Source organism: Ahaetulla prasina, chromosome 8 (genome assembly GCF_028640845.1).
Source record: "Ahaetulla prasina isolate Xishuangbanna chromosome 8, ASM2864084v1, whole genome shotgun sequence".
NCBI classification, from domain to species: Eukaryota; Metazoa; Chordata; class Lepidosauria; order Squamata; family Colubridae; genus Ahaetulla; species Ahaetulla prasina.
This window is the reverse complement of record NC_080546.1, coordinates 32,161,997-32,189,743: the sequence shown is the minus strand read 5'-3', so window position 1 is coordinate 32,189,743 and position 27,747 is coordinate 32,161,997. Positions and strand designations below refer to the sequence as shown.

The 27,747-nt window shown below is 40.3% G+C and overlaps 1 protein-coding gene across 1 annotated transcript in view; it reads right to left on the bottom strand.

Annotated features, from left to right (window-relative positions):
- FBXW7 (F-box and WD repeat domain containing 7) overlaps positions 1 to 24,918 on the bottom strand; it is a 139,978-nt gene extending 115,060 nt beyond the window's left edge. The window contains exon 1 of the mRNA XM_058192146.1: positions 24,147 to 24,918. The gene's annotated coding sequence lies outside the window, so the exon portion shown is untranslated. The remainder of the gene's footprint in view (positions 1 to 24,146) is intronic.
- Positions 24,919 to 27,747: the final 2,829 nt, after the last annotated feature.

Genomic DNA, 27,747 nt, shown 5'->3' with positions numbered 1-27,747 from the left:
CAACAGATAAATCCCAGGTGGGGTATCTGTGCACTACTGGAGGACACAAGTTAGTGGCACCTTTAAGAAACTGTTGTATAATGAGATGTTGCAATAAGGAAGTAAGGGAGCCACAAGCCGGGACAGATGAGAGGGCCGCCACTTGCCTTTGAATGATATTAGGCGATAACCCACTATCAAATCCATCCTGAAGGAAGTCCAGGATCTGGGCTATTGAGGGCTGGAGACAGGGAAACACCCACATGATCACACTAATTACAAAACATCCACCAAGTGGCAGAATAAATACATTCAGTGGAAGGCCACCGAGAAGCCTGAATAGTCCGGATGACCCAGGAGGAGAATCTGTCCCCACTCAGAGCATGCCGCTCAAGTGCCAATTGAAGCCACTGTGGGTCCAAGTGGACCAACACCCCCTGGCTGAGTGAAGCCACGCCCTGAGGGATCCTCCAGGTCCATCAAGTCCCGGAAGAGGGACAAGTGCAGGCGCTACTCCGCATGGTCAGTGACTGTCCAGCTGAGCCAGTCCCCCTGCACATTGGACATCCCAGAGATGTGCTCCACTTTCAAGGAGTGCAGGTGTCGTTCCACCCAGAGGCCTAGTCTGGCAGCTTCAAACATCAGACCCGTGGACCTGGTGCCCCCTTGGTGGTTTATATGCGCTTTCATTGCTACATTATCTATCAGCACCAGAATATGCTTGTCTGAAACCAAGTTCCAAAAGTGCAGGAGGGCCAAGCAGACTGCTCGCAACTCCAGCCAATTGATGTTTCGTCGCAGGTCGCAGCCCAATCATCTGCCTTGCACCACCTGATTCTGGAGATACACCCTCAAACCAAGGAGGCTGGCATCCATCATCAGCATCAGACGGTGAGGTTCGTGGAACAGTTCACCCCTTGGCTATGGCCTGAGATCTCCACCACGTGAGAGATCTACAGATGCTGGGGGAAAGCTGGACCCTGGCAGGGGAACTGCCTTTGCCCGCCTTCTGAAAAGGCAAAATAAACCATTGAAGGTCTCTTGCATGAAGGCGAGCCTATGGGGCAATATGAATGGCCGAAACAATCTTGCCTAGGAGCATTGACAGCAGCGCCAAGGAAACCTTACATTCTTTCTGAACCTTAACAACTATCTCTCTGAGGCTGGCCTGCCACTCCTGAGACAAATACACTTTGCCCTCCAGGGTATCAATCACTGCCCCAAGATGGAGCAATCAGGTCGAAGGGGTTAGGTGGCTCTTCTCCATATTAATGGAGAAACCGTGTTCCTTAAGAGTAAGAATAGTTATTTGGAGATTCTGGATGGAAAGGTGCCTCGAAGAGGACTGGATTAAAATGTCATCCAAGTAACATTGGACACGGACAGGGATGGCCCTAAAATGGGCCGCCAAGGCAGCTAGTACTTTAGTAAAGGTGCGGGGTGCAGAAGAAAGCCCAAAAGGCAATGCACGGTACTGGCATAACAAAATCTAAGGAACCTATGGTGATGTCGACAAATTGGAATATGCAAATAAGCTTCAAGTAAGATCAATAGAGGTGAGGAAGTCACCTCTCCTGATGCCAGCCAAAACAGATTGTAAAGACTGCATCTTGAATGTTTATAAATGATGTAGCGGTTCAGCCGTTTAAGGTTGAGAATGGATCACCATCCACCCGAGGACTTAGGAACTAGAAATAGAAGGGAGTAAAACCCTTGCCCTGTCTGGTCCTCAGGAACCTTCTGGATGGCTCTAATGTCCAGAAGATGTTGCATGGCCAAATCCATGTGGACCTTTTTGTTCCTATCCTTGGAAACAGCGGATAAAGAACCTTGGGGGGTGGAGAAGAATTCAAGGGATAGGCCGAATCTCATACTATCCTGACCCAGGTGTCCAACATAAGAACGTCCCATTGGTCAGCAAAGAAAGTTAACCTGCCGCCGATGGGGAGACCGGACAAACAACATAATCATGGCGTCGGAGTAAATGACTTCCAACCCCTCGAAAGGGACATTTACCTCGGAAATTCCTACTGCGGGGCGGCCTGTCCTGTCCCCATTGTCTAGACCCAAAGGATCCCTGGAAACAGGAGGATCCTGCACCCGACTCGGATCTCCGATACTGAAGTCTGTGGTAAGGGAAGGAGTATCGGAGATCACTCCTCCTTTGAGCGCTTGGTAGGATCTTGCGCTTATCCTTTGTTTCAACCAACAGCGAGTCCAAAGCTGGCCCAAATAATTTGCCCCCGTAAATGAGGCGGAAGCCAGGCACCACTTATGACGGGCGTCAGCTGGCCAGTGCTGCAACTACAGCAAGCGACACATTGCCACTGCAGAAGCCAAGGACTTGGAAACAAACTGGGCAGAATTTAGCGTTGCGTCTGCTGAAAATTGGATCGCCGCAATAATTTTATTCAAATCTTGCTCCAGCCGTATGTCATCCACTGGCAGCTTATCCTTGAGTTGCTGGAGCCAAAAAGTGTGTCCCGGTTGAAAATGACGCCGTAGTAGCAGATCAAATCGCTCAAGCTGCCCTTGGTGGACCCACTGGAGAGACTGGTCAAAACGACGTTCCTCAGGCCCCAAGCCATCTTCAGGCTCCCCTAGAATAGTAGAGTTAGACCGCAATGCCACAATAGGGGCATCCACTGAGGGAACTTGGAGTAAGGACGCCAGTTCCAGAACTAAACTGAAAAGACGGAGATCAGTCAACGAATAAAGTGATGCAGAACTAGGAGCTACCCATTGTCGCTGTACAGCATTAAGAAATGGGGGGCAGGTGGAACATCCACCACCCTGTTTGGCTCTAGGAAAAGAGCATCTGGACAACTCCCGGGAAGTCTAAAGCTCATCTCTGGCCGGGGAAGACACCAGACATGCGGTACTGGTAGCCTTAAACAATAATGACTTGAAGATAGCCGGCAGAAAAAGCCAGGTAAATGTCGGTGGTTCTGGCAATAGCCCCTCATCATCAGATAGATCATGGTCTTAATGCTTGACCTCCTCTTCAGAGGAGGAATGGCTATCTTGCGAGGGATTCAGAGAACCAGGATCCTGAAAGGACTGAAAATCCTCCTGGCAAGGGTCAAGATGTGAACCCGATGCCACGGACAGAGCCAGAGAATTGCGGCCAGGCTGATATAAGCTGGCCGACAGAGTTTGCTGAATGGGTCTAACAATCATATCTTGCAAATTATCCGGCAAGGGAAGTCCTTGACCTACCACCAGTGCCAAGCCAGTGGCTGCAGGGGCAGCCTGGAAAGATGTGTCTGCAGGAGGTAATGAAGGGCCCCACAAGGCGTCAGCTGGGATGGCCAAGGAGCAGTCCCGCAGTGAGACTTGATCCAGCGTAACTCCTGGCAACCTGGGACCAGATGTGGAAACAGGCAAGATGCCAGCCTCATCCCCAGGTGTCAATTGTAGACTTTACTGGCCTTATAGCAGATTTTTTGTAAGGCCAGATCCCTGCACCTTTCATTTCGAGTGGGAGTTTGGAGCTATGCCCAGATTTAGAATGAGCAAGGGCCATTGAATGGTCCTTAGACCTGGCCTTTGCAGTAGCAGCCATGGAAGTTCCAGGGGTGGACTCCATGTTATCCCGGTCAAGGCTGTCAGCCTCAGGTGGTCTCCTCTTGGATTTTTACTGTACCTTCGGCATCGTGCTGTACAGTATCCTGGCCATCCAGCCACCAGGCCAAAACCAAAAATGGCTCCGGATGACCACATGGGATCTGGCGCAGATTACAGGCCAGGCTCTGATTGCTGCACTGCACACACCCACACCACAGGTGATGTCGCCGATGGAGAGTGAAATTCCTGACACTTGTGATCTAGCCGCTAACAGAGCGTGAAGCTCTTGACAATTTATTTATTTATTTATTCATATTTTTATACCGCCCTTCTCCGAAGACTCAGGGAGGTGTACAGCAAATAAAACGACAATAATCCAAAAAACAATTTAAAATACCGTAACAAGATTAAAAATCTAATTAAACCGCTGTATACTTAAAAATATTGGATAAAAAATTACAAAAGATAAAAACCCGTTAAGAAGCCCGCTAAAACCCCCAAATATTAAAATCAATCAATCAGGCCAGCCCCGCTTGGTGAAAAAAGAAAGTCTTGAGCTCGCGTTTAAAGGTCCGAAGATCAGGGAGAAGACGGAGTCCCACTGGCAGCTCGTTCCACAGAGCCGGGGCCCCCATAGAGAACGCTCTCCCATGGGGGTCGCCAGCCAACATTGGTTGGCCGACGGCACCCTAAGGAGGCCCTCCCTGTGAGAGCGCACTGGATGCACCGGACGATGGGAGGTAACTGACAGCAGCAGGCGGTCCTGTAACAATGCGGCTGAGCTGCTAACGAAGCGCGAAGCTCCTGACAATGGTGGACTATCCGTTAACAGAGCGTGAAGCTCCTGAAATGGCAGCTCTGGAATGGTGAGAATAAAGCTCTCATGCAAACGTTGGTAGCAAGTGATCTAAAATCCGTTGATGGTATATGAGCGCAGCGGGGGGGGGATACCACTGACAATGGAGTGTGAAGCTGCTGACAGCCTTGGCTCAGCTGATAGTGGTACATGAGGCACCCAAATGGCGGTCTGGCTACTGAGGGAGTGTGCAGCTCCTGAAACTGCAAACCCGGCTCCCTGGGAGATCGCAATGCTGCTGCTGAATTTGGGAACCACTGGGCTGCAAAATGTCGGACCAGCAAAGGATCCAAAGTTCGAGAGGTTGAATTATGTCGAGGCGGTTGCTAGCTAAAACATAATGGCCACCCTACCAGCCCTTGGGAGCACAAAGCTCTTGCCGCAGTTTGAAATTAACTTGGAGCGTAGCTCCTGCAATCGCCTCAGCCCTTAAAATTCCTCTTCGCTGCTCTGGAATGCTAAATTTGATGGAGAGCACAAGTGACAGATGACAGATAAGTCCAGAGGCTAGAGTAGGGCTAAAGAGGTGAGAAAGCCCTGAAACCAGGGAGCCACCAGGCTCAACCTGTCAGGAATCCACTCCTTTACTACTGACAGTCAAGCAGAATCAATCATGAGAATAAGAGATAGTCCTGAAAGATGAAATTGGAGAAATAGCTAGGCAAAAGGAAGAGAGATAATCCGACGCGTCTGTCCAGTCTGAAGGACTGAGTCAAAAGCTGGGAGCCCCTTAACAGGGGCGGGACTCAGTCCTTCATCTGAACAGACGAGTACAACCCATGCCTGGCTGCTCTCTCCACCCACAATGGAGAAGAGGTACTCTGATGGGTTGAAGTAGATTTGAAAATTACATACAGGGAATAAAGAGATGGGTTTATAATGAATACAAAATTAACATGCAGAAGGTATTATATGATATCATTAGACTGCTGTGAATACATATCAAAATGAGAATGCAGTGGTTGATGAGAGCACTGTGGTTGATATTTCATTTCATAAAATGATACTAGCACTTAACAATAGCATACTTAACAATAACATACTTAACAATAGATACTAGCACTTAACAATAGCACTTAAGACTTATACAGTGCTTTACAGCCCTCTCTAAGCGGTTTAGAGTCAGCATATTGCCCCCAACAATCTGGGTCCTCATTTTACCCACCTTAGAAGGATGCAAGGCTGAGTCAACCTTGAGCCTGGTGAGATTCGAACTGCCAAACTACAGGCAGCTGGCAGTCAGCAGAAGTAGCCTGCAGTACTGTACTCTAACCACTGCGCCACTGCAGCTCTTAATACATCAAATAATAAATTAAATGAGCATTTTCGGGTGTTAAAATTGAAGTTTTGGGGGAAACTGTACAACATTCTGTGTGATGTGACCCAGCTTAAAAGTTTATTCTTTTAGGTGATATAAATGGACTGAAAGAAATTTAATGAATGTACAAAAACAATGACCAGTCATTCAGAGACCCATGAATGAATAAGATGACTGATGATCATCAGCTTATGAAACAGCCTGTTTTCAAATATCTACTTTAAGAATAAGTCTATTCATGCATGGAAAAGCAATCAATGGAAAAAACATGACTTTTTTGTTATTTATGATAAAAGACTGAGGGTATTTGTGAAAGATACAAGAATAATGAGATATTCTAAATGTTGATAGTGTCAAAATGGACACAGAAGAAAGGTGAAAGAAATGAAAGCAGTATGACTGCAGGAAGAAAACAAATAAGTCCCATATTAAAATATTATTACTAGATATATTAATATCTACAGAATGAATTAGGTATGAGTGAAAAGATATTGTGGATCGTATTTGAAACAGGTAAAAAACATGGTGTTATGAGTACCACTCAAGTATGCTGGTAATATAAAAAAGAATGTTTGATGAAGCAATGAGGTAAAAAGATTGTAGATGAGAAAAAATACACATCAGATAAAATTCCTACAAAAAAAGCAAGCATAAAAGATACAATATGTACACAGAGAAAAAGATGGTTGCAAGAATGAAGTCAAAGAGAATGAAAACAGTTAAGACTGAAAGAAAGTAAAAAAGAAAGTAAAAAAAATTTTTTTGAATTAGATGAAAAAGGCTAAGCAAGGAGTCTTCAGCAGTGTGAATGACATTAAAAATAAAACTAATAAAATGATTTCACTTGAAAAGAGGGACTACTAGAAGCAAATATGGTTTGCAATTATATAAAAAGTTGAAGTATTATTAAAAGTAAATTAGATTTAGCTATTTAGCTGTTGCTTTTATCTGACATGTTTATTTTCTTTTGCTTATTACTTCTTAAAACATTTTTGCACAAATATCATTTATTCCAAAAGGAACAGAATGAAGTAGTCCTGGTGATGCAATGATTAAAGTGTAGTACTGCAGTCAAACTCTGCCCACAGCCTGGAGTTTGAACCTGGTGGGGCTCAAGTTTGACTCAGCCTTCTATCTTTCCAAGGTCAGTAAAATGAGGACCCAGATTGTTGGGACATTGTAAATCACCCAGAAAGTTCTGTAAAAGTACTATAGGGTGGTAGATAATTCAAAATAGTATTGCTATGTATAATGCAGTGAAATTCTTTAAACGAGGAATGTCAAACTCGATTTCATTGAGGGCTGCATCAGGGTTGTGTTTGACATCAGGGGGGCTGTGGGGGGATTGCCGGAGGAGCATGGCCAGCTCAACATCAGTTGTGACATGGGTGCCTGTGGTGGCCCAAGTACTTTGCCAGTGAAAACGGGCTCCCAAGCTCCATTTTTGGCTGCCACGGCCTCCTGCAACCCTCTGCCACTGAAAATGGAGCTTGGGAAGGGCCATGTGTGGCTCTCCCTAGCTCTGTTTTCGCTGGCAGAGGGTTGCAGGAGGCCGTGGCAACCAAAAATGGCGCTCAGGAGCCTGTTTTGGCTGGCAGAAGCACCGCGGGCTGGACCTTCACTGTTTCCAGGGCGGCCCTATAGGCCAGATCCAAGTACCCCACAGACCAGATCCGGCCCCCAGGCCTTGAGTTTGACACCCCTGCTTTAAAGGGTAACAAGGAGCATATAAGTAAGTGACATGACTAATAAATTAAGCTGGGATATGGACAAAATAGCTGAAAGAAACAAGAAATTAGAGTGCATTTAAAGAAAAAACGTGCATATACAAGAACTGAAGAAAATCAAAACCAAAGCTTAATGCTAAAAACAGTCCATTAATTCTGGACAACAGTTATTACTGGACTAGCCAGTAGCTTTTCCTACTTTCATATGTGAGGTTTGTTGTGAGATTTTAAAAATGCACTGTAATATAAGATAATGTAATGTGGCAAGCAACGCCCTCCCTCTTCCTTTTAATCAGAAATTGACTTAGTATTGTCATGCATTGCTGCCATATTAATGGCAACTCTCTCAAGTTACATACATAACCCTTCTGAGGCATTATTGACCATATGTGATTAATAAATATAATCTCAATCCATAAGGAAGTGGAGCAAGATGAACAAGACGAACCATGTTCTCCCACTCACTGATAGACCGATAGTGTGTTACAGCCTCATCTTCCCAGAGAGGTCAACAAGAATGGTAATGGAGGAATGAAAACCTTTTTCCTTTCTTCCTCTTTGCTTTCGTATGCAGAGACTACATAATATAATAACAATTTAGAATAACTATAATCATATTTAAATTCTGCATAGGATGTGATTGCTTAGAAGAACATAGATAGGATGTGATTACTTAGAAGAACACAGAAGCTACCTTGTAGTCAATAGCATACATTTCCCTCTGTACTGTATTGTTTTGGACAAAAGTACATAAAGAAATGCTAAACTACTATGGTCATAGTTGTCAGTTTCATGGAACTCTAAATAAAATAACTTTCCTCAAATAAATTATAGTTTTTTTGCATACTTTCAAAAATTATCCCATGGGGATAATTCACATTAAACATTTCTGGGTGACCAAATATAAATTTGTATTTTGTATCTCTCTATATTACTAGCAGTTATTCATTTCCACATTCATTTTTTTCTCTTTAAATCTAGATGTATTAATAATATCTAAAATTTCATAATTAATCATCATGTTTCTTTGAGAAGATAGCCCATTTATAAAGTCACTAGTTCCGCCTGTCTCTTTCAGTATGAAAGGTAATTAGTTCAGAAAATTAATCATACGTGTAACAATTGCAGGATTGTCAGAATTTAGAACATTAAAAATAGTAGAAATTATAAAGTGCATTAAAAATATTTTTGCATTAAAAATTGTAAAATTTGTTTTTGCAGAAATTATTTCTCATTAAAAAAGAAAACATTTGCAAACATAACTCACATTAAATTTGTATATTGATAACTGCATTGTCCAGTCCAAAAAAAGTAATACCTTATTTTATCAAGTTATCTATAGAGATTGAAACATTATTAATACCAATAAAATGTATGTTCTCTCTCCCCCCCACCCTTGTCCTCTCCCTCTTCCCTCATCCCCACCTCAATTCCCTAAGTCGGTCTAAATAGATATCCTGATCAATGGTATTGAAAGCCATCAAGAGATCGCAAAGAGCAAAGAGCACCACCTTCATCCTGCTCCTACCACATACTATTTAAAAGTACAACCAATGCTGTCTTGCCCCACATCAGGGCCTGAAACCTGAGTCTGGATAATCCATTTCATCCAGGATTCTCTGGAGTTTGCAATGCCACCATCTTCTCAACCACTATCCCTAAAACAGGAAGGCGGGAGCCTGGATAAAAGTTGTCCAGAGCAACAGTGAAGGCTTCTAAGGGAGAAAGCACATCACCCCTGTTTTAAAGAAGCCAGAAACTTCCTCTCCATCAAGGATGAATTCACCATCAGTCGAACCCACCCACATCTCCTCCTGGGTGGACTTTGACTTTGTTCACTTTCTCGGGACAAACAGGGTTAAATTATTCCAAGATAACTGGGTATGTTTACTCCTCTGGCATCTTAACAGGTTTAACATCCAACTGGGAATAAAATCAGGCAATTTTATCTGCCAGATGCACAGAAAATTCCTCTACGTGGTCCTGAAAGTAGGCTTCTGGGCTGCACTTCCCCCAAAAGGTTAGGTGATCCTAAATAGGCCCACTGGGTAGATATACTGAAGACATGACAAAAGCAAAGAAATACTGATGTTTCACTGCTCTTCCCACTATGTGATAGCTGTTAATAGCAGCTCTAGTTTGTACCTGATCAGACTCATATCCTGTTTTTCTCCAGCAGTGCTCTAGATGTCTCTTGATCTTTTTTAACCCCCTCAACTCCTCACAGGGAGTACTGGGAATGATGGGACAAAACAGAGGTTGTACACACACAATTCTGTCCAAGGTTCCAGCCATCTGCCCCTTTTAGGCAGCAGCCAGGGTATCCACAGGACTGTGCAGATTATCAGATATTAGCCCTAGCTCCCTTTAAAACCCTATCAGGTCTGTCAGTTGCCAGAGATTGCTAGATTCTGTATCACTTTTGAACAGAAAGAATCCTTTCATTCCTAAAGTCAGAATGCTGATAATCCTAGAATTATCCCAGAATATATGTTTTTGTGTGTGTGCGCGCCTACAAATGAATATATCTGTCAGTTAATATACTCCTGTGCCGTAATACAGGTACAAAAATACAATTGAAAGCCAAAATGCAAAGTTAATGAACTCATAATAAACAAGCATTAATCATTGTTAATCCTTACCTTATTTTCTACTGTATTCCTTGGTCAATGACTTTCCATCTAAAGCAGGGGTATCAAATTCAAGGTCTGCGAACCAGATTCAGCCCAAGGGGTGCTTAGAGCTGGCCCTCAGGGCCACCCTGGAAACAGTGAAAGACCAGCCCATGGTGCCTCTGCCAGCGAAAACAGAGCTCGGGAAGGCCACATGCAGCCCTGCTGAGCTCCGTTTTCACTGGCAGAAGGTTGCAGGAGGCCATCTCAACCAGAAACGGAGTTCAGGAGCCTGTTTTCACTGGCAGAATGCTTGGGCCACCACAGGCACCCCCAACACGAGTGACATTGAACTGGCCATGCCCACCCCAGCCACTCCAACCCCAGCCACCCAAAGTCAAACACAACCCTGATGCGGCCCTCAATGAAATTGAGTTTGACACACCTGATCTAAAACCTCAGTATCTAATTTCTCTTTACTTCCAAGTTCCATCACTTTTCACCTATCATCACTTGCCTTTCTGCAGCTATTCACAAACTAAGCTATGCTCATCTGATTTCAGTTAAAACCAAAGAAAATATATTACCCCAAACCAAGTTGCTGTTCAATGGAACCATTCCCATTTATGCAGGAATATAAAATAAGATTTAAAGACAAGTAAAAAAAAAATAGCCTGCTTCCTGAACATGAATTTCAGATATCCTAACTGATTCTCATACAGGCTACTTCACAGAAGCATTTACATAAATATTTCAATAAATGAGAAAGGCGGGAATGAAGAAGAAATTCCTCAACCACCTTCTCACAATAGGTTTTGCAGTTCTATTTTAGAAAAGGGACAACCTAAGCAGCTAGTCCTAAAATGTCTTGGGAAAACGAAAAGGAGCCCTGCTATGCTTCCTCCTTTCTAACTAATATTACTTATTTCAAAGTTCAACTGAGTGCTCAGCTGAAACCTAGCCCATAAACAATCAACAGGACACAAAATGCAGGCTGTTATCTATTCACAACCATCTCTGATAATAACGCTAATTGACATTAAGCAACTTAAAATGTGTGTATATGTACCACCTTTTAATTCTGCACTTTAATTATTTGGGTGAAGGGCTGTTTTGAAGAGCTATGAAAGCACCCAGCCATTTATGGCTTATCTTCAGAAAAAATAAGCAGAATTGTTAGTTCTTGAATGGGAGGTCTCTATAAGAAAGCTTCATGAAAAAATATCTCTGTACTATTTTTGAAGTCCTTTCTAGCCATTTGATAGTGAAAGCAACATTTCAACTTAATTTCACAGTATAATTTCTTCAATTATAGTGTGACAATTCTTCATCCAGGACACTAATTTAGTACAAAAGCTATATATATAACATTATTTTCAGCTATATAAATTTCATTGTGTTTTGAATCCAAGAGTAATAATCCATGGATGAAATACAAATTAAATATGAAGTTAAATTTTTAAGCAGGTCCACTAAAAGACAATTAATGCTATATTTTTAAGGCTATATACTGAGAACCAAACAAGAGCTTATCTGAACACACAAGCTATGAAGGCATTGCAGTTTTCCTTGCGTACTTCTGTTCTTCACAAAAAAACTTTTTTATTGTGCTTTAGTAGAAGGTCAATGGCTATCACTTCACTACTTGAGCACAATAGTGAATTGAAATAAGAACTCATTGCTGTTTGGACCGACAAAGCTACCAGTATGCCTAAGCCAATAAAGCGATTTGTTCATTAAAGCTACTAATAAAGCAACCTTTTGTTAGTCTATGAAACATCAGAAGCATCGGAGAATGCATCAAACTGCAATATTTCTGGCTTTCCCACAAAGTCTAGAAATGTCTCTTAAAGTCTTAGTATTTTTATATAGGTTGAAAACATTAACAATTCCCTATTTTTGGCCAGTTTATTCATAACTAAAAATCAAACTCTCTCCTTACAATCACTACACATTAAGAACATACAATGCTTTTATGTAAAAACATAAAACTGGTTTGCAAAAATAAAAAGATTGAAACAAATTTAAGTAAGACATTAGTCCTACTGTGATGGTACTTGACAAAGTTTTACATGTCTGTTTACTAGTCCAAGAGACAACAGTCAACAGGATTCATCCCCATTACTGAAACTGAAACATAGCAGAGTCCCTTCTTTTGTATTGAGTGATGGGACATAAATTGCTCTAAATCTAATTTTCCTTTTCCTTATGCATTTTTTCATCTCACAGCTAACAGTTCATTTTAAGTTCAGCATTACAAATTTCAAGTGTCCATTCTAAAAAAGATTAAAATAACATCCCAAACTATCAAACATCTCTTCTTCCTTTCATGTATTAAATATTTTACTTACATGGAGCTACCCTTGAAGACCATTCAGAAGCTACAGCTGGTGCAGTGTGTGGCAGTTTTGGGAGGCCCAAGAATGGCACCTGTGACACCACTGCTGCACAAGCTGCATTGATTACCAGTCTGCTTCCGGGTGCAATTCAAGATTGGTGATCACCTTTAAATCCCTTCACAGCATGGGTCCAGGTTACTTGAAGGACCATCTCATCCCACTGGGATTGGCCTGTCCCTCTCATGCCAGCAGAGGAGGCATGCTGCAGTGCCGGTCAGCCTGATTATTCCAGCTGGCAGGGTCCAGGGTGAGGGCCTTCTCTGTTGTTGCTCTTGCCTCTGGAACATCTTGCCCCAATATGAGGTTAGCCCCAACCCTCCCTATCTTTTTGTAAGAGCCTGCCAGTCAGTAGGGGCCCCAGAGGGAAGTGAAAGTCGCTGACTGAGTAACAACAGATTCCAATTTTCTACCCCCATTTTGCCTCCACCCTCCTCACATGCCCTTAGATGTTAATGTTTGATTTTAATTTATTTTTTAATTGTATATGTGTAGATATATTTTTATGACTGTAAGCCACCCAGAGTTACCCTATGATAAGATGGGCAGCCAATAAATTTTATAAATAATAATAAAAAATCCAAGAGAAATAATAAACAATCAAAAATATACATTTCCCCAAAAATAAGACATCCCCTGATAATAAGCCCAATCGGGCTTTTGAGCGCATGCGCTAAAATAAGCCCCCCCCAAAAAAAAATAAGCACTCACCAAAAATATTTAAACGCATGTGCAGCCGGTCCCCACCATTTCCTCTGATTAGGATTAGGGAGACAGAGCTGGAAATCAGGTAAGACGGCAAGAGGAGCCTGTCTTGCTCCACACACCCCAAAATAATAAGACCTCTCCAAAAATAAGGCCAAGTGCTTATTTTCGGGGAAACATGATAATTTGATTCTTAATACAGAGAAATGTTGCGAGTCAAACAGTCATTTGTTGCACTTCAGTTCAAATGTAAAAAAAATGCCCTGCTTAACTGCTCTTTGCAATATTTAACATAAATATAATCTCAACACATAACATATCCATGGAACTAGGGCAAGCTAAAATTTTGTCTAAACCACTTGAAAAACCTCTTTTTTTTCTTATCTATCAAAAAATAGCCAACATAAATATGGTGGATAAACAATCTACTTATACAAATTAAGGTATTTCTCTTTCTAAGGTTGAATATGCTGGTATGATGAATTTCATATAGCAAGAATACAGCAAAAGAATATACATATCCTTACTAACAATTATTATAGTATAATTATGCTGGACTGGCTACAAAAGGAAAATTTAGACAATGTTACTTTCATATTCACACTATCTGTGTTTGGGTCATCATAACCAACTTCAAAACTTACACCATCACAATCCTTTCATCTAACTAATGGATGAGCATAAAAAATACGAATTGCTGACAATAGCAATCCCACTCTCCCATTACATGCAGGGTTCAGTAGTTGGCATTTCGAACTCAAGATAATTATAAATAATGACATGATAGTGTCTTGGCATGAACCTTTACAGTGGCTTCCCATCAATGAAAAAACAGCCCAGTCTCTACAACTTCAGAAAACTGGATTTGCAGCATTTTTAATTCCATCACAGAAATGTCAGAAATAGATTGGCTCAAATGCCAAACAAGGAAAATGTTTTGGAATCACAGGCACAGAATAATGTAAATCCAAAATATGGAGGAACCCATTTATTATATGTTGATGCATATGCATGTATCACATGTTTACGGCTTTTTTGAGAATAATGGTAAACAATAATTAAATATTCAGGAATAATTTACTATTACAAGTATCCTATGTCAACACAAATCTTAAGTGCTTTCATTCCTTTCTCTTAAGCTAATACTGTATTACATATTTCTCATAAGTGTTATAAATCTCTCTATTTAAGTCAAACCTAACAAACTGTGTATATACAGTATGACTGGATCTTTTAGTTACAGTGTGAGAGAAGAAATAGGCAAGGAGGGTTCATGAGCCACAGGATCCCCTTATATACTTCTTCTGTATATAAAATCGCCCTTTGGAAAATCTTTCCCCAGATTGTCCCCAGAATTAGGTTGGTTCCAACCCTCCTGAATTTCTACAAGAGTTTAAAGACCTAGCTCTGCTTAGGGCACCAAAGGAGGGCAGTGGTGGGTTGCTACCAGTTCGCCCCAGATCAGGCAAACTGGTAGCAGCAGCAGTGGGAGGCTCTGCCCACCCGCCTGGATGCTTCTGCGCATGTGCAGAAGCATCACGTGTACACGCGAGCACCTATGAGCGAACCAGTAGCGACATGTTTTGAAACCCGCCCCTGAAGGAGGGGCTTCAGAGATTAATAAAAAAGATTAATATATAGATTAATATACAGATCCCACCTCTCCCCCTGCTCATCCTAGTCTCTCCCTATCTTTTAGCGGATGTGTATTGTGTTTTGAATGTTATAGTATTTTATTATACAGATTTATCATTTTATTTATTTATTTATTTATTATTTATTTATTTATTAATCATATTTATATCCCGCCCTTCTCCCGAAGGACTCAGGGCGGTTAACACCCAATTAAAAAAACACGTTATTATACAAGTTAAAAACAGGATAAAATTAATATAACTTATGGCCAAATTTCCTAAAAACTAAACAATAACAATCTAAAACCCCATTAAAACAGCATTTTTAGGCTAGTCCTGCTCGATGGAATAAAAGAGTCTTCAGCTCGCAGCGGAAGGTCCGGAGGTTGGGGAGTTGGCGAAGCCCCGGAGGCAACTCATTCCAGAGGGCAGGAGCCCCCACAGAGAAGGCCCTCCCCCTGGGAACCGCCAGTCGACATTGTCTAGCCAACGGTACCCCGAGGAGGCCCTCCCTGTGAGAGCACACAGGTCGATGGGAAGCTGTTGGTGGCAGTAGGCGGTCCCGTAAATAGCCCAGTCCTAAGCCATGGAGTGCTTTAAAGATAGTAACCAGCACCTTGAATTGCACCCGAAGACCACCGGAAGCCAGTGCAAGCCGCGCAGGAGAGATGTCACATGGGAGCCACGAGGGGCTCCCTCTATCACTCGTGCGGCCGCATTCTGGACCAGTTGGAGCTTCCGGATGCTCTTCAGGGGGAGCCCCATGTAGAGAGCATTGCAGTAGTCCAGGCGGGATGTAACAAGGGCATGGGTGACTGTGCAAAGGGAAACCCGGTCTAGAAAGGGACGCAACTGGCGGATCAGGCGAACCTGATAAAAAGCCCCCCTGGCGACGGCCGTCAAGTGATTTTCTAAAGACAGCCGTGCATCCAAGAGGACGCCTGAATTGCGAACCCTCTCTGTGGTAGCCAACGACTTGCCCCCAACAGTCAGCAATGGAGTAAGCTGGCTGTACCGGGAAGCCGGCATCCACAGCCACTCGGTCTTGGAGGGGCTGAGCCGAAGCCTGTTTCTCCCCATCCATTTTAATATTGTAAACCACCAGAGGTGCCCTATGGAAAGATGGACAGCCAATTAATCAATCAGTGGCCAGCAATACAGAAATTATAAATTGTATAGAAGGCCACCATTAAACTCCAAATAACAAACATTAAAAATTAGAGGAGGAAAAGGACATTGCCCAGTAAATTAAATTTTTGAGAAGCCAATCATGAGAGTGTGTTAATTCATGCATGAGCTTTACAAGAAGGAAAGCAGTCTTCAATTTTGGTTTTGGTTTTGGGGGCATTTGTTTTGAATTTACTACTTAAAAAATCAAGTTTTAGAATGCTTAGAATAATCAGCAGCAGTTATTCAGGGAAAGAGGTGTAATCTGTACCATACGATTTTAGAACAAGTAAAACTACTGAGAGGGTGAAATCAAAATCCAAGTGTCAGTAGAAGATAAAAGCCTTATTTCAAAATGTGAAATGGGTTAAACTCTTTGCCATTCAGTTCTTAAGCTTCTTTTTTCTTTGATTCTCACAATCAAAACAGATTAGACTGAAAAGGATGTTCATTAGTTCAATTCATTGTTCAGAAAAATATTTTATCATTTTAGGAAGCCACAAAGTTTGAGAATAGACTAAACTATTTCTTCCTTTGCTTCATCTTCAGTTTTCTCTTTTTCTGTTCCCTTTCAGTAACATAAGCCTCTCCTCCTACCCACAACCTTTTATCTTTTTTGATGTTTCTAATGGAATCAAAGAGAGGTATGCGTGTATACCGTAAGTTGTGATAGTCCTCAACTTATGATAAAATTGGGACCAGATTCTTTTGAAATGTAGTCATTAGTAAGGCATCACATGATTGTACCCAATTTTCTGGGTTTTCTGCCAAGGTTGTTAAGTGAGACATCACATGATCATGACTTAGAATCTTTACTGCCAGCTTCCCCATTGACTTTGCTTGTTAGAAGCCAACTGGAAGGATACAAATAGCTATCACATGATCCTGGGATTCTGCCACTCCCATAAATGGGAGATGGTGCCAAGCACTTGGATCATGATCACATGACTGCAGGGATGTTGAGATGATCCTAATTGTGAGGGCTGATCATAACTCATTTTTTCAGCAATGTAATAATTTTGGATGGTCGCTAAATGATTGTACCTTGAGGATTATCTTTACCATGTCTCTGTTTATGTGTGCAAGTTGATGGTTTCTGAGAAAAAGATAATGGAATATGCAGCTAGATTTTTCTAATTTTTCAGGCAATAAGTTAATCGGACTGTTTTTGAAAAGCCATTTCTAAAACAAAGTTGTTCTAAAGGACATCAGGATTGGGGGTCAATTGGATCTCAGGAAATGATATGTGGTTAACTTGGCTGCTTATATAGAACATGGAATATGAAGGCAGGTGGAATCAGGATCTCAGTTTAATATACATTCAATGACATTTTAGATCCCTTGCTTTACTTATTGGTATTTTACTATAGATATTTACTATTTATATTTTTATTATTTTATCTTGTTTACTTGTCTTTTGTCTCTTTGTACTCTTTTTCTAAAATGTCTATAACAAACAAGAACAAATAACTAAGTTGTGAATGCTCCAACACTGGAAATTTTTAAGAAAATGTTGGATAACCATCTGACTGAGATGGTGTAGGGTTTCCTGCCTGGGCAGGGGGTTGGACTAGAAGGCCTCCAAGGTCCCTTCCAACTCTGATGTTATGTTATGTTATGTTATGTTAACTTGTACTTACAGTGAACATGGTAGCGCACAAATGATGGGCAAGCAATTAAATTTAAATAAGGGGATTCTGAATTTCTACAGACAGTATTTCAGTAGGAAAGGCATTAATGGTACTATGAAGACAGTTTACGTTTCATGCAATTTCCATCAGCAATGCACCGGTCTTGTGAATCCTCAATATTTATGCACTTACAGTAGTATAACTAACTTAGATTAACTAACTTAGACTATCTATTTAAATGTTCCCCAACCATTCCTATTGACAGATAGTGATTACAGGAAAAATTTAGCTTTAAATTTTTATATAAAATTGTTATTTTAGAAAGTATTTCTTTCATTAAAATGATTTGCCAGCTTTGAAGAGGTCACAATCTCAATCTAAATACACAATTTTGTTTCTTTAATGCTATTTAAGACCATATTTAAAAAAGCAATACAAAAATAAAAACATTTCAAGACATGTAGCTTATTTAACTGATTAAAGACTATATTACTACAAACTAAATTTCAACATACCATTTTTCTTATCCATCCACATCATTTATCTCCTTTGAATCTACCATACTAATTCTTCTATAGATATCTACTATACTTAAAGCTGAAGTTTTAAGCAAAAATAAATCCCAATTTAATTTCACTTTGAATCGTTGAGGTTTCTGGTTGGTTTTTTTACATTTGCATCTTTTCATATAGTCAACCTTTTTTCTAGGCCTATCCAAACTCAATGTGTATGCTGTTCTTGGGAACTTCCAGCTTTCTTCTGAAAGCCATCTTGACTATCTTTTTCCTTCCAACAAATAAAAAATCAATTAGGAAAATCAAGTATGTTTTAAAATATTGGTAAAAATACATCTACGATATCTCTTGAGGTAAGTGCAAGTAAAACAATGCCCTTGACTGGTAGGATCTAGGAGGACCTTATCTCCTGTGGCCTTCGCCACATCTTATCCACAGAAGTAAGGAGAGCACCTATTCCTCTGGTTTTCCAGAAGTTAAGACTTGGCTCTGCTAATTAGTATAGCAATATAAAAGTGCGATGCAACCCTGGTAAATAATAGTAAGGATACTCAATGTCCAGTCAAAGGGACAAATTAAGCTAGAAGACATGGCTTGTAACACCTATATACTACAATTTAACTCTCCACCATACACTGCCCTTCAAACAGGTTTTGTGGCTTAACATGTCACAGGTTGTAATTTTCAGTTATCAGCACACAAAGTCAAAACAAGCAGTAAATTTTGTTACTGAGGTACAAATAGTGCACATAAAAACAACATTTGTTCATTATTTTAGCATATTGTGGAACCACAATCACTGACCAATACTTCCCTGTGTAATGTTGTATCCAAATCTATAAATTTAATACCTAGCTGATGAATACTAAACAATTTACGGCCCACTTTTAGCTGCCTGAGTTGAAACTGATGAAGAGTTATTCAAGGCAAATGTTCATGAGGTAAATAGCACTTAGCAATTAGAACAACTTTTAGGAAGCCAATTATTTCATATTAAAAATATAGATACACAAAATATTCTTTTAATTCTTTATTATAGAATATACTTCACTACTCGAAATATCAATCCAGAGTTACAGAATTCAGTAAAGTCAGTAAATATTCAGAAGACTAAATCAACAAACTGCAGAACAGCAAATAGCTAATAATAACAAATACCAACCTATTTTAAGTCGTATCACAGATACATATATTTTGTGAGACTAAAACAGAACAAATAATATGCATTTGCAATATAACACACATAAAGTCATGCTCTTTATTCAGTTCAAGACTGAGCAGAACTTTAGTTACAAAGCAGCACATAAGTAGATTGGCAATCCCACTAAAGTCAACATATTTAAGTAGATAAATTGTGTTCTATAAATGCACTTCCAAAATATAACTTTAAATACTAATATGCCTCTTTAAAAATCTAGGTTTTATTCTGTTTCCAGTTTATTAGGGGTAAACCAACAACCAGCAAAATGAAACTATATGTAAAATGGTAAAATATAACTTTTAAATACCAAGCATTCTCTGTATTATAGTAATATTACCAATGATCAATTAAATATTTTGAAAAAGAAACTTGGCCTCAATCACAATTATTACTGGAACATCCGTTTACATGCAGTATACTTGTAAGAAACACCTAAATGATTTTTAATTTTTTTTGCATTTATATCCCGCCCTTCTCCGAAGACTCAGGGCGGCTTACACTACGTTAAGCAATAGTCTTCATCCATTTGTATATTATATACAAAGTCAACTTATTGCCCCCAACAATCTTTATTTATACCATTGGTATATTTGTTTAAGACTCATTCATCTAAATAAGAAAATATGGTTGTCATTTTCAATTGTATTAAGACAATTTTATTTAGTCTTGAAATCATCCTGATGTGTCAAAAATTCCATTCTTAACACTCATCCTATACGGTCCCATCTGGTTGGCACAAGGTTGGAGATACTGATTATAGAAAATGATCCACAGTATTAATTTTTACTACACAAGTAACAGTTTTTCAAAGCTTTTCCTTATCTCAAAATCATCGTTGAGTTTGAACTACCAATTATTTTAAATAGTATTTTCACATAAACTATTTATCAAACTTAATGCTACCTATTATAATATGTAAAGACGCTCAAGTTGCTTATCACCAAAGCTAGATTAGGATCTTATGTCTCTCTATAACAAAGGATATTTATCAAATTTGAAAACATTATAATAAGATTCTGCCTTTAAACATGAAAACAATTTCAGAACCTGAACCCACTGATAATCTATCTACAACCTTTCTATCTACAAAAAATACAATGTATTGCTTATGTGTATTATTATCTAAGGACACCACTTTTCAGAAACTAGATATCTAGCATTCTTTATATCTTCAACACAACGTTAAAAAACAAAACAATTTGTATGTTGTAATCAAAACACCCTGACAAATTTGTGAAATGCTAACTGAAAACTAGAACTCTGTCCTATGGTGCATGTTTATTATAATACAGTTTTTAATTATAGTGATATGCAATTTTTGCTATACATTCCAACATCAATTAACATTTATAACAAGCTAGCAATCATATTGTACTTTATTTGGACTTTCAAACAATTCAAGTGAAGCTAAAATCCATTCAGGAAAAAAATCACAGAAAATGCAATCGTGTTAAAGCAGAATTACTCCCTAAGGATTCAAAAAGTACACAAAAAGTACAATTGAGAAATAAATTATATGAAGTTTTTAAAACGTAAGCTTTCTTACTGTGTGCTCTGATCTACCAGTCTTAAAATAACTTTGAAGACATTTAATGAGAAATCAAGTCCAATAATAAAAGATACACTGTGAATAATTTTACTGCATGAAATTGACATAATTTTTAGGTATCTTAAGTATGAGAAAATGCATACTAGTGTTCTACTTATTCATCTCTTTTTCGGAACTCACTAGATTCAGTGGTGAAAAAAAATCAGTTTCTAATCACTATAAGAAGTAACGGAAACTATTTCACTTGCCAAATTTCTCACTTATATACACAAGATATTTGCTTTGTTTAAACAAGGAGGATGAGTCCACATAATTACCTAAACATATCAGAGGCACTTTTTCATTTCAAGTAACTTATTTTCTATATTATGTGAATGCACATTTTTTCCCATTCTTATACATCAAATCGTCTGATCAATAACTACCTAGCCAACTATAAATATTTTAACATATATTTATTATTTCGAATTCATTAGTGAATGTGAGAGAGACAGTTTCCTTTCTTTGATGTTACTCAGATAGCATAGATAACATCATAGATAATGTCTGTTTTCAGAGGTTTGAAAGACCATATAGAGCAGATTTTAGGGGAGAACAAGATAACAGAGAAGTGAAAAGGATAATTGCCCCAAGTGTAAGAATTAATCTTGCCCTTATTCTTCAGAAAAACTCATAAAACTTAATATAAGAAATTAATATTGTTATCTTGAACCAGGGTAGGTAAAACAGGGATATGCCAAGCAATATCCATAATTGCTCAAAAATAGTCAAATCAAAAAGGCAAGCTGCAGGTCTGTTGATAAAGTAACCTCTGAAAACAAGGCCAAATTCAGATCAAGTAAAAAGAATACTAATAAAAACTAATTAGAAGAATCTGGGGAAAGCATCTATTTCATAGTTTCCAGGAGGTAATATGTAAGTATTTCGCTATCAGTCTTTAACATTAAGACTGCAATAAAAGTAATTTATGTAGTTTATAAAAACTGAAGTACACTCATTTCCATTATTTTCTGATGTCAGACTGGCAATTAACCAAACATTCAAAAAATGTTTGTTCAGAAGCATGTGCTCTTAAATCCAGTAAAATTTATTATCTAAGGTTCTCTTTTAGGATTGAATGTATAATAAAGAGTTGACAGAATAACCTGTTATTCCCTCCAGAATAAACCAATTCATTTTTACATATATTACTTCTGTAGTAAGCCTATAATTTAAGGCTTAACCTTTCTAAATAGAAAATATAAAAATTAACTATTGTGTAGACTGTGTAGAATTTTTAAAAATCATTTTTACTCAAGCCCTTTCCATTTTCTATCAGTAATTTTTCTCAATAAAATTTAAAAACTATTTTTTATAAACAAATTACATTTGAACTACCATTGTAATACTAAAGAAGACACTACTGGATAAGTAGTGAAATATTTCAAATTAAAAAGGAAAAGAAGTACAGTTGCCATGACTCAACTTCCACCCAATGTGGTTTTATTTTGACACAGTATACTATACAAACCCATGTTTTCATATGCATTGCAAACTCATACAATTGTGATTTAAAAAATCGTGGATAAGCAAACTAGGCCTTATTTAATTATGTGAATGAAACTATGTTTACTTTGATATAAATGTCTACGTTCATTTAAAATCAGTGCACAGAAAATAGTATAATTGTAAAATGCTATGCAGAAAAAATAATCTATTCAGAGACATTTCCCACTGAATTTAGTAGCAATTAGTGAGAAACATATAGTCACAGTTGTTTTTGCCTGCTCTTCCATAACCTGAGTCTTCACATACTGTGTTTCTCCAAAAATAAGACCTTGTCTTATATTTTTTTTGAACCCTGAAATAAGCACTTGGTCTTATTGCCATGTGCTCAAAAGCCCAATTGGGCTTATTATCAGGGGATGTCTTATCTGGGGGGAAACAGGGTACTAGATAGATAGATAGATAGATAGATAGATAGATAGATAGATAGATAGATAGATAGATAGATAGATAGATATAGATATAGATATAGATATAGATATAGATATAGATATAATCAAGAATATACACCAAACACTTCAACGGTATCTGTTTTCAGAAGATCATCATGTTAGTTGAAACAAAAGCAAAGTCCTCTGTTATCCTTAAAACCAGCAAATGTATTATGGGTCAATTTTTTTATAACTAAGTCTCATTTCATCACACATGGAGTTTAATCTTAGCAAAATAAACATTTATGTTTGGTAGTATATTATACGTGCAATTTATATACAATAAATCATACACACAAATAGGGTTTTCTTTCAGAATAATATTCTGTGCATCTGGTGAACAAGACTACAGTAAATAGAGATCTAATGCTGCAACAAATGTACCACTAGACATTATACACATTTTCATTGTTTGAGACAATATATGGGATTTTGAAGCAACATAAGGTACTTTAAAATAGAATTTAAAACTTTGCAATAGAGGAATGCAAGACTCAAGGCAGAATGTTTGATTCCTCAAATACAAGGAATCCCCAACTTTTAAGCAATATTAAAATTAGAATACTATAACTGCTGATAACTTTATTTCGTAACACACTACTGTTTTAATATTAAGTGGTGTTGCCATTGTGTAGACAGAATATATTTAAATGCACTTTAGTTTTATTGCAACGTGGAACCCATTCTGGGTAAATAAAGCTTACGCTATTAAAGGTAAAATGCTAAATCAGAATACTTCTCATCACCTATTACAGTCGAATCGTTGCCTCCATGGTGCAAGAGATCAGTGCACTTAAAACTACAGTACTTTGTTTCTAGGGAAAGGAAAAAGAAAAAAGAAAACAGTCGGAGCCCTCTCAAACCCTTCTCTCCTCTCATTAGTTGTTCAACAAAGGCATTTAAAGTTTCCCTCAAAATGTACCAATGCTTTTTCTTTTCTTTTTTCTTTTTTGGCTGACCCTGAAGAAGAACTCCCCACCGTAGTTAACAGGGTGGGTCACCGAGCGCAGCAGACCATGCAGACAGTCCTGCAACGTGAGGCGCATATGAAACAAGGGACAGCGACTGTCCTTTATATTCCCACCAGGAGCCATTCAGGATAAGAGCCCAGCCATTCTCTCCGGCATCCTTCCCATCCCTTCTCATGCGATACCGGGTGGGGACGGTGGGGGGGCGAAGAGGGGGTGGAAGAAAGGCACCACGTGGATCACCCAACTACCGGGCCTGGAGACCCCAGGATGCTAAGTTGAGCCCCCCACCCCTCCCTCTCTTCTCCCACCCCCCCAAAAAACTTCATTCTCCGTTGCACTCGCCTTGCACACTTCGGAAGCTAAAGCAGCGGCGGCGTCCAACCGGCTTTCCAGGGATAACGAAGCGGAGCTGGGACCAAGCGGAGAGATTGGCCGGGATCACCCTTCTTCACCCCACAGGGGGAGGGGGAGGAAGCGGCCAACAGGATTGATTGGGCAGCAAGTTCGAGAGGAGCGGGACTCCTCCGCTTGGGGGGCTTCCGAGGCGGCCGCCGTTTGACGTTCCAGGACTGGTCACCGAAGCTTTCGTTGCCTCAAGGCTTCTGGGAAACTCAGTAGCAGCGGCGGCGGGGGCAGCAGCGGTGGGTCGGGAGTCGGTTCACGCGGAGCAGCCGCTGCCGCCTCCACCACAGCGCTACCCGCCGCTTCCCCCGGGACCGGTCCGGCCACCCCCGGTCTTGGAGGGGGAGGCGGCCAGAGGGTCGGGCCGCGGCCCCAGACCGGCTCTCGCTTTCATACACTCCCGAGTTACCGCCTCCGGTGGTGCTAGGGCCCCAACCAGGCAGACGGAGCGCGGAAGCGGCGCCGGACGGCCAGGGTCAGCGCCGCTCCCGCCCCGCACCCAGGCATGTGGGTAACTAATTCTCCGTGCGGGCTCCGGTCACTCCGCAGGACGGATTCTGAGGGACGCGGAGAGCCCGCTTCGGGCTCGGGAGGAAAGAGAGAGGGACGCGGAACCACGAGACGGTCCGCCCGGTGGTCCGGAGCCGCTTATTTGTTGTCCCTCGCATACAGCCAGCGGTGGGAGGGAGGAGGAAAAGAAGGGACGGCCCGTCTACGGCGGCGCAGGTAGATGACATACATCGTAGCCTGGCAACAGGAACCTTCCACCCGCCTCCCGCGGACGCGAAAGAATGACGTAAAGAGGTTGAAAGGCTGCGTGTCTTCGTGGAGGGGTTGTGTAATCCCGGACGCGGGGATAAATCATTGAGGCGGGAAAAAAAAAAGCCTGGCCCTTTATTCGGGTGTGCGCAACCGCAGTTGGCGAATTAGACAAAGAGTCTGGAGTTGGTGGAGAGGGTTACTTCGTTAATAAGGCAGCAGTTGTGGCTAATCAACATGGAAGATAGGAGCAATAGTTGTGGGTGGGACAGAGAGCCGGATTTGCCAAACCCAGACTTGATATTCAGTTGAGATCTTAATACCAAGCAGCCGGTTCTGCTCTGATATATATATAATGGCTATACTCCTTGACGGCACTGACTATGGTTAATTCTCCGTTTCTTCAAGCAGGGCTTTTTGGATTCACACAAGTAAACTCCCTGCTGGATACACTGCACCGTAAATGAAGGTCCAATTACTTCCTCAGCCATGGAACTAATTTGTTACGTGTAGGCAATATGGTGTACTTTGTGTTCTGGTTATGTTGCGTGAACCCAAAACAAAGTACACCATGTTGCAGTGATGGCGAACCTTTTTGGCACTGAGTGTTGAAAAGGAAGCATGTGCGCACATCTGGACCGCAACCTGGAAGAGGAGCTGCCCAGAGTGCATGCGCGTGCCCTAAAATGAACTTTCATCCAGCTCATCATCTGGGTTTCTGGCGGGAATGCGTACGCACCAATCAGGTAGCCGGTGCACATGCTCATGCAGGAAAACGGAATACCAGCTCTTCTAGTTCCTGGCACTGCCACATGCAAAAAAGCCAGCTGATCATCACACGTATATGCGCGCCAGAAACCCGGAAGAGAAACGGATGATGCTGTGTATGCCAGGCGACATGGCTACACGTGCCATAGGCTCGCCATCACAGCCATGTTCCATATACCATGTTGGCACACTATGATTAAACTAATAATGGTTCACAAATAATTCTGTAGTATGTTGTATGAACTTTGGTGCCGAATGACTTGAACTTTCATCGCACACTCATCTGTTAGAAGTTTGATTTTGAGAAACAATAAGGAATGAGAAGTTAACAATGCTAACAATAGAGTTCCCCACTTCACATATTGTTTTAACTAAGTACTTTGTGACTTGCCATATCATTGTAAACGCTAACAGGGGCTTCTAGATTTTCTTAATTAAGAAAATGCTGAGTGATTGACACTGTTGTAATCCACAAACTATAAGTTACATTGCTTGGCAAGAACCATACTTGGGTTTTTTATGTTAATCTTGCCTATGATCTGCTATTTAAAATACTCCCATACTTGCTCTTAAGCAAATTATATTTAACACATGGCTAATCTGGTGAATCTGATGATTGCAGTCAAATAGCAAGACTTTTGACCCATTTGCTGCAGCATCTAATAAAAATAGTTTTCCAGTATTTTCAATAAGACACAGAGAAAATATTTGCTGATTATTCAGCTAAGTAGCAGAGAGAATGTTTTAGCATTCAGAAGGCTCCTTGCTCAACTTCTAGCATTGCTAGTGTTAAAAGGAGCAAATGATAAAGGAAAATCTCTACCTGACACTCTGGGAAGGTTTTGTTGAAGCAAAGACTGTTGAGTTAAGCTTGGCAAATAGTGTTACATGTTGTAAATGCCCTCTCTGTGGGCACACGAGTGTTGCCCCAGCTCCGCTGCACATGCGCACATGCCTCCCACCAGCCAGTTGGTCTTCGGGTCTCCGTCACACATGCGCAGAGGATGGGGTGTATGTAGGGGTGTATGCACATGCCTGGGGTGTGTGCAGGGGAGCATATGTGGGGGGGGCATGCACATTGCATTTTGGGAATGAGTGCACGCACTTTGGGCACTTGGTCTGGAAAAAGTTAGCCATCACTGGTATAAGCTATCATGAACTGCAGCTACAGCTCACTTGATACTTGATGCAATTTTTGATTTTTGATATCGTAGGTTGACACATGGCTGTCTTCCTACAAGTCTACAAGATTGACAGTGTTTCCCAGACATGGGGTCAACCCTTTTAGCTAGGCAGAAAACTTAATACTAACTTGCACATTGATAATGACTGAAAACAAGTGGTCAACAATAAAAACCAATCCAGTCCTGCCCAAGTAAAGAAACATAAAGGAATCCCCTCAGTCATGCCCTTAAGCAATTATTTTAAAATTGAGGTCTCCGGTAAAAGAACTTCAAGAAGGGGACAAAATGAATTTTACCATTTCCCCATTACACACAGAAACTCGAACATTACACAAGAGCTAAAAGCAAGTCACGGTAACATTGAATTAGAAAGGGACATCTGATTCAAAGGATAGTTTGGGAAGATACAGTGAAACAAGTTCAGCACTGTTATGGTATTTTATGCTTTTTTTTAATGCGTGTGTGCACATTAAATGCTTTATTGTGCGAGATTTTAGTATCTGCAATTGTCTCTTGATTTTTATGTACTGTATGCCCAGTGAATTGTATATGCTGGAGGAGGGGGGTTGTTACTTTGGAAGCTTGTTATATCACAGTATTATAAACAAGAGCAAAGCATTGTCCTTCTCAAAAACATCTCTTTTTTATAACTATGGGAGAGTCTTTTTAAGGAATTTTCTGTGACGTGCCCAGTACTCTACAATTATCTAGGACTATGTTCTTCAATAGTGATGGTTTTCATAGGAAACTGCTAAAATGGAAGGGAAAAATTATATTGTCCCTATTTTTATTTTTAATAAAATTTTATTTATAAATTTTATTATCTTGCT